Raw genomic sequence first — 9,083 nt, 5'->3', positions numbered from 1 at the left:
TTCTCGGGATGCTGACTGTTCTCCGCATCAGATAACTCATGAACTGGTGCATGTGCTTTTGGTTCTGTATCTTATTGTTCCTTATATTTTTGTTTTTATTAATATTAGGCTTGTTGTCGTATTGGTGCAGCGCATCGCCGGGGTGGTTGCACAGTGCAGTCGGTCAGGGGGCATCTGTAATAACCTACTGTATGACCCGTAGGAATGTGACACAGAGATTGTGAATAAACTGAACTGACAGACACAAACCATCTTGAGAAAGCCTACTTCCAAAGTTTCCAGAACCGGCTTTAAATGATGCTCTAGGAGTATTCGCGTATAAAACTTCACTCACGCTGGAGCAGCGTATGATATACCATCGTTTGACCGTCGCACAGACTCCTGTATGGAGGACTAAGGAATAGGCATTCCTGGCGCTGAGAAGCAGCTGAAAGAGTTGATAACAAATAAATCGCCAGGTACTGATAAAATTCCTGTTCCATTTCACACAGAGTACTCTGCGGCAGTAGCCTCTTACTTAGCTTGCATGTATCGCGAGTCTCTAATTCAGCGTAAATTCCAAAGCGACTGGAAAGAAGCGCATGTGAATTCTCTATATAAGAGGGATAAGAGAACGGATTCGCTTTTTCCTTTCCTTGTCTGTTTCTTCCGCGTGGAGATCGTTTCTGTGCGAACGTCATGCGTCTCTCAATAGTCTAAGATTGGAAAGTTGGTGTTTCATTACAGACGTCCCGCAGGGACCGCTCTGTGGCGTGGGTGATGAATTCTCTTGTGCTGTAGCGCTTGGCACGAAGAGGTTCCTTCATTTTGGAGAACAGGTCGTAATCGTACTCACTAAACTCCACCCCCTGAAGGCCCCGTGTTCAATCCTGGGAAGATGCAGGGACTTTTCCTCTTTGTAATTCCTCCAGGACGGCCCCAGCTCCATTCAGCCTTCTATTAAATGCAGTCCCAGTATAGGCTTTACCTTTTCTTATTATTAAACTTTGTAAAGCATGTAGACTATTCCGTACGGAGTGAATATAGTGAGCAACTTTGCTGTCTCCTACCAAGTAATTTCCCAGTCTGCATGCAGTCTTAATTATTTCGAATAACTTTGGTTGTTGTCAAGATATCTTTTACATGGGCGTCCAGTGGCTCTTATGTTGCTGTCCTGACGGTCCTATTTGATCTTGTTTGAATGGCATTTCATTGCAATACTTTTACTTTAATCTTTGCTACTGTGTATGGTCCCTTGTGTAAATAAGTATGTTAATCATTATGTGGTATTCTCCAGTCCATACATTTCCTTTGACATTTCAAGTCGAACATCATTAGCCAGTTATCTAGTGGACTAAACAGTTTCTGGGCATCCCAATCAATCTTTAAAAGTTCGCTCAAAGAACTGTGCTATGACGAAACCGGATATTATACACCAGCTACCAATCTTGTCTTTATGGAAATTTTTGGAAATTTCTGGTAAGGTCTTATGAGCCAAACTGCTGAGATCACCGGTCCCTAAGCTTACGTACTACTTAATCTAACTTAAACTAACTTACGCTAAGGACAACACACAGACCCGTGCCCGAGGGGAGCCTCGAGCCTCCGACGGGGGGAGCCGCCCGGACCATGGCAAGATGCCTGAGACCCCGCGGCTACCCCGTGCGGATTATATCTGTGCAACAGCTGTCTAACATAGTGACTGAGAAGGTGCCTAGTCTAGTGATTTCTTATGCATAAGTGCGTGTATTCTGAGTTTATGTATCTTTCCAGGGTTAATCAGGAAAAAAACACTTGGATCCATTTTATTTTGACCATCTTATAAATCACTGTGATATAAGAGCATTCATAAGTACTGACGTAGTTTATTTATTTAAGGTATCGTGCTCTTGAAAAATCATAAGCACATGAACAATTACAAAAGAAGAAATTATAAACAACCGGTTAAATGAACAAAAGGGAAAAAAAAAACTCCGAGATCAGTGGCGAGGTTTTCCATCTGCTTTAGTGGCAATTAGGTGCGTTTCTTTAGGGATTCAGCGAGGGGATGTAGTGGGCAGTCCTGAACAAAATGTGGCGTCATGTGGTCCACCTCAGTGCGACCTCCGCGTTGAGAGTCTCAATATCTCCGACTGTGGAGAGTAGCAGCTGTTCTGCCCGGTCCCACACGTGGTGCACTTCAGTCTGCAACGGATGTCACGAGAAGGCCGAAGCCTGGAAGTTTGATAGCTGGGTTCTCGACTCGCAGGAAGGCTTTTTCTTGTTTGAAGATGATCGCTCTGTTTCTCGGCCAGCATGCTCTGGAACTTCTGCCTCCTCAAGTCCCGAACTCCGCAACCTGCCAAAAACTGCTATTACCGCGAGTAAACGAATTCCGCAACCAACAGCAGTTCTGTGATTTTATCTTGCCAGCACCCCACAGTCAATAACCCATATTGTAGGAGTGTTACAGTATTAAGCTAAAGAATACTACGACTCTTTTTACGAAATTATATAATGAACTTCGGTTGCTAGCACTAACTACATGGGTTGGATAAAAAGTAGTGGCGACGCTACTACGAGTATAATGCATACCAGACTTTATTAACAGGCATTCACCATATTACACGCCCTAAGTATCATCACCCCGCATCTCGATCACCGTCCCCTACACAGATGGAAGGCGCCGTACACCATTATCGCGTCCATTTCCGTCGATGTCGGCAAGGAACGGGCTGTGGCACGGATGATGTACTTTCTTGCGGTGACCGAAGAGGTTCCTTCACTTTGGAGAAGAGGTGGTAATCGCACAGACTCATTTCGGGTGAATACGGTAGGTGTTCCAGTATTTCCCATCACCAAGTACGCAGGAACTCATGCACGAGGTTCGCTGTGTAGCATCGCGCATTATCACTACAGTAGCAACAAATTTTAGTTTACCAAATTCTGTCCTAGCTGCTCACCTTTATTGATTTCAGACTTACTGAACTATTCTAGATGTATAGATTTTTCTCGATTCTGCCTGTGAAAACCCCTTAATTGTGAATGTTTCTCTCCCATACACTGGTTCCACACAACTTCATTATGAGATCTAATTTGATTAGGTTCCCCCCAGTCCCCATTTTTAAAAATTTTGCCAGGCACTACATCAGAACAAAACTGATTTGCACTTTCATTTTTCCAGATCTGATCAAGACCCAATCTTTCCATAAACATAACTCCTGATTCATCATTCATATCTTGTGCAAAATAATTCTTGCTTCAACATGTAAATTTACTGTAATACATTTGCTTACACCTGTGAAAATTTAACCACTAGGTGTCTGCATCACAGGACACCCCTCATTTCCAGACACACTCCCTAATTGTAATTTACTTATTCTACTGTTTTTCTGGCTAACTTCGCTATTATTCGTAACAAATTTTACTTCATTAATATTTAATGTGACATTTACAGTTCCTGCAACAAAACATCATTATCTGCAGCTATATTCTGCACATTAGTCGGTACCACCAAAAACATATGATAAGGGACCATTGCGTCTTCATGATTAACCTCACACTAAAAACATCTACTACCTTAAATTGCAGCTCAACTTGTCACTTCACTTATCACAACAGATTTTGACTCATCATTGCTAGCCACAATATCTTCCTCTACATCAGCCAGACTTATCCTCATCTCAACATCCATAACGTCAGACTTTTGCCCATTCGAATCTGTTTCCCCGTTCAAGTCAGTCCCGACTGCATGAACTCTTGATGGTGGTTGGTGTTCTATTACATTAGATCTGATAAATACCCCATCCCCCCTTTTGACATCCAACTGAATTTGTCTTTCAAAATAATATCTTCTCCATATTTTAATCCACGTTTCTTTATTTTCTGCCACACCATCTAAAAATTTCTCAAACATCGCGCTAACTTTGTTTTCAAATGACTTGAAATATTATGAAAAAGACATTCATTAGCATTTCCTTGCATCTGTAAACTCACAGGGTGATTCACAGTATCCTTGACTGACACAATCATTGGGTGATGTTTTGCTTTCCTGCTCTATCTCTGTGGGTAGCAGGACAGCTGAAATTACGAAATAATGCGCCTGCTGCCAACACCTAACTTCAACTGTGGTGACTGTGACTCTGCTGCTGCTGTTGCTTGTGTAACAGGCTACTCCAATGCAGTGTGATGTGCCTCCATATTTGTAAGGTACAGCTGTGGTCTGCTACTGTCAGATGGTCGTCATGTGACACTAGAATGATATTAGTGTGATGTGATGAGGTACAGTGTGGCAGCGATAGCGGCTGCAGCTCCAACTGGCGCTATGCCACGTCTCCCTGTTACTGAGTAGCTGATGACCACTCCAAAATGTTTCTCGTAGATCGTCGAAGTCATAAATAATCCTTCACTGCCTACGGGGTCACTTCACTGTGAACTACCCCGGAAGAGCTTCTATATCTGGCACTACGGAAATGTCATTCGTTAAAAAATCCTGATTTCGACTTTTTAACCCAACCCTCCCCAAAAAATTCTGTTAACTAATAGTTCGTAAGCCTCCATGTGCACTTGCACAAATCGAACTCAGATTAAAATCGCTGTTTATAGGGTTTTCAAACGTGTGGTTGGATTTCTAAGAGTTGGTTATGCCAGAGTCTAACGGCCAACCAGTGCATTACCACATTTACTGTAAAAATCCAGTCACAAAGATCAAACTATTTGCATGTATGAATTTGTGGTGAAAAATAATGTTCGCTAATCACTGAATTTTCAAGATTTAACGAAATGTCGTTTATTCAAAAGTTCAAATGGGTGAGAATCCCTAAGGGACCAAACTACTGAGGTCATCGTTCCCTAGGCACATTCGAGAGGTGACTTAGTGCCACTCGTATATAATCACTGTCCTAGATCTCAAAACAGAACACTCCACTCATAGCGAACAAAATCCTGCCTGTTTAAGCCATGACTTTGACTTGAGACAAGTGCATACACTTCCACCAACTTCTGTAACATACTTGACAACTATAAAGTTAACGTTAGACACATGGATCACTTTGAATTAAATTTCCTCAGATTTCCATCGCTGTTCCGTATTCAGTTGTCGTTTAAAATTATATACAAGGAGAAAGTATTTACATTAGGGAAACAATTTAGCTGTTGGCTTGAATGCCTTGCTACCGTGGTTAAAACTGACTGCCGCAAAGAAATCGCATATTTTGACGTCATTGCATAGCATTTTATTTCTTGTAGTTGACGTTAACGGAAAACCAGCACGTGCTGTTGAAAATAATAAGTATACTATGTACGTCTGAATGTTTATTACAGTATAACTGAGATAAATCGGTCAACAACTTTGGAGACTTTTGCTAACAACCTTAACTTTTTATATACTGTATATAAATTGTGTCCACAATCACAGTTCAAGTTTCAAAACGCTGTGGGAACAGAACCATTGCTCAGAATGATTTCAAAATTGAACAGCATTTATATGAAGCGGGGAGTAACGTCAGAGAACAAAAAAAATCGCAATACGTGGGTTGTGGTTTGAGCTGCACTATGCACCATGCGTACCGTTCAATGCGCGTGTTTGCAGAAGTTCGGCAGTCTACAGTTGTAGCACTATCAATTAGGTATGCCCACCCACCACAACAAGGTCGTACCACATCGGAGGTGAAAAATCGCATAAAAAGCAAAATTACATCCATTGTCAACTGTCGTGAGACTGGCGCAAGACTTGGTCGATATGATGTCCACCGTTTTCTGCCACAAGCTGAAATCGAGAAACAGCATGTTTCACAACAGATCAGAATGTCTTGGGGGTCACGTTCAGAGAGCGTGAGTTCAGTTCGTATGCGTTCGTAATTGGAGCACTGAACACAACATCTTTCAGATAACCCCACAGTCAGATGTCACACGGATTAAGATCAGGTGATGTGGACGGCCAGGCTGTAGAGAAATGATGGCTGATAATTCTAGTAATTCCGAAATGCTTCTGCATACAATGGTCGTGCAATGAGCGGAGGAGCATAAAAATAATCCTACCCACACATCCACACTGTTGAAAGGTTGAAATGACGCTGGTGTGCAAAAGACTTTCAAAGCGTTTACTAGTGGCGGTACAGGTAACTGGACGCGCTAGGACGACCGGCGTAACCGTGCGGTTCTAGGCGCTTCAGTCTCGAACCGCGCGACCACTACGGTCGCAGGTTCGAATCCTGCCTCGGGCATGGATGTGTGTGAAGTCCTTAGGTTAGTTAGGTTTAAGTAGTTCTTACTTCTAGGGGACTGAGGATCTCAGATGTTAAGTCCCATAGCGCTCAGAGCCATTTTTGAACAAGCAAGACTCATCCCCTCGAAAAAATACGGCACTACGATAAACGATCCGATCAACTCGCACAACACAGTACGCTTTGCAGAATAAATCGATGCCGGTTGATGTGTGTTCGTACTTTCCGTTATCCATATTCCGCAATTCTGCACATTGACATGTCCATGGAGATGGAAATGGGCTTTGTCTGTCCACAGAGTGTTCCACGGCCATTCATTGTCCAACTCCAAGCGAGCAAGAAATTCCGGAGCGAACGTTTCTCTTGCTAGCAAGTCAGCAGGAAGCAACTCCTGAACATCGGTGATTTGGTACGGATAGCAATGCTGGATGTTTCGTAGGATTTTATGCACCATGCTCGCAGGCATGTCCAACGTTTCTGCAACTCTCCGTGCGTGCACTGTATGTTTGCACACCACCAGAAAAAAATTTCCGAATTTTGTAATAACCCTTAGCAGACACCGGACCAGTGCCATTTTTCATACCCCTGAGTGTCGGAAGTCTCTGCATGACTGCAGGCGAAGGTCACCATTCTCGTACAAGAGCTTTATTAGCAGCGGGTGAACCTTTATGGTGACACTTATGTTGGGGGTCTCGGACAAAAACCGAAGAATAGCCGTGTGCCGCATGTCTATTGGTGTGCACATTCTACGATTACATCTACATCTACGTGATTAATCTGCTATTCACAATAAAGTTCCTGGCAGAGGGTTTAATGAACCACCTTCAAGCTGTCTCTCTACAGTTCCACTCTCGAAGAGCGCGCTGGCAAAACGAGCACTTAAATATTTCTGTGCGAGCCCTGATTTCCCTTATTTTATCGTGATGACAATTTCTCCCTATTTAGATAGGTGCCAACAGAATGTTTCCGCAATCGCAATCGAAATTTCATGTGATGTTCTCGTCGCAACGAAAAATGCCTTTGTTTTAACGATTGCCACTCCAATTCACGTATCATGTCTGTGGCACTATCTTCCCTACTTCGCGATAATACAAAACGAGCTGCCCTTCTTTGATGTCATCCATCAGTCCCATCTGATGCGAATCCCACACTGCACAGAAGTTCTCCAGAATAGGGTGGACAAGCGTGGTGTAAGCAATCTCTTTAGTAGACCTGTTGCATCTTCTGAGTGTTCTGCCAATGAATCGCAGTCTTTGGGTTTCTCTACCCGAAACATTATCTATGTGATCGTTCCAATTTAGGATATTTGTAATTGTAATCCCTAAGCATTTAGTTGAATTTATAGCCTTCAGATGTGTGTGACTTATCGCGTAATTGAAATTTAGCGGGTTTCTTTTAGTACTCATGTGAATAACTTCACACTTTTCTTTATTCAGGGTCAAATGCCACTTTTCATACCATACAGATATCTTATCTAAATCATTTTGCAGTTCGTTTTGGTCATCTGAAGACTTTACAAGACGACAATGACAGCATCATCTGCAAACAATCTAAGGGGGCTAATCAGATTGTTTTCTGTGTCGTGAATGTAGGTCACGAACAACAGAGGGCTTATAACACTTCCTTGGGGAACGCCAGATATTACTTCTGTTTTACTCGATGACTTTCCGTATATTACTACGAACTGTGACCTTTCTGACAGGAAATCACGAATACAGTCGCATAACTGAGGCCATAGTCCATAGGCACGCAGTTTGGTTGGAAGACCCTTGTGGGGAAGGGTGTCGAAAGCCTTTTGGGAATCAAAAAATATGGAATCAATTTGACATCCCCTGTCGATAGCACTCATTACTTCATGAGTATAAAGAGCTAGTTGTGTTTCGCAAGAACGATATTTTCTGAGTCCGTGCTGACTAGCTGTCAATAAATAGTTCTTTTCGAGGTACTCCGTAATGTTCGAATGCAGTATATGTTCCAAGACTCTATTGCAAATCAATTTAGTGCTATGGGCCTTTAATTCAACGGATTACTCCTATTTCCATTTTTGGGTATTGCTGTGACTTGAGCAATTTTCCAGTCTTTGGGTATGGATCTTTCTGTGAGCGTGCGGTTGTATATAAATGCTAAATATGGAGTTATTGTATCAGCATACTCTGAGAGGAACCTGACTGGTATACAATCTGGACCGGAAGCCTTGCTTTTATTAAGTGATTCAAACTGCTTTGCAACACCGAGGATATCTATTTCTATGTCTCTCGTCTTGGAAGTTGTTCTTGATTGGAACTGAGAAATAATTACTTCGTCTTCTTTGGTGAAGGAGTTCCGCAAAATCGTGTTTAATAACTCTGCTTTAGTGGCATTGTCATCAGTGACTTTACCGTTGTTATCGCGCAGTGAAGGTATTGATTGCGTCTTGCCACTGGTGTGCTTTATATATGACCAAAATCTCTTTGGGTTTTCTGCCAGATTTCGAGTTTCGTTGTGGAAATTACTGAAAGCATCTCGCATTTGAGTACGCACTATATTTCGAACTTCTGCAAAACTTTGCCAATCTTGGGGATTTGGCGTTCTTTTAAATTTGGCATGCTTTTTTCGCTGCTTCTGCAACAGCGATCTTACTTATTAGTTCATGTTGTATATATATCTCAACTGGTGTCGATAATATCTCTCTGAAATCATACCACAACTTTTCTACCCTTACATGATCAGCTCGGAAGGATTGCAGACTGTCTCTTAAAAAGGCGTTAAGAGCATTTTATCAGCTTTTTTAAATAGATACACTTTGCGTTTCTTTTTGATGGTTGTAGGTGTTACGGTATTCAGCCAAGCAGCTACTGCCTTGTGGTCGCTAATCCGTGTGTTCGTCACGATACTCACTATTCGTACAGGATTATTTGTTGC

Source organism: Schistocerca serialis, chromosome 7, assembly GCF_023864345.2.
Source record: "Schistocerca serialis cubense isolate TAMUIC-IGC-003099 chromosome 7, iqSchSeri2.2, whole genome shotgun sequence".
Lineage (NCBI taxonomy): Eukaryota > Metazoa > Arthropoda > Insecta > Orthoptera > Acrididae > Schistocerca > Schistocerca serialis.
This window is presented reverse-complemented; position numbering follows the sequence as displayed.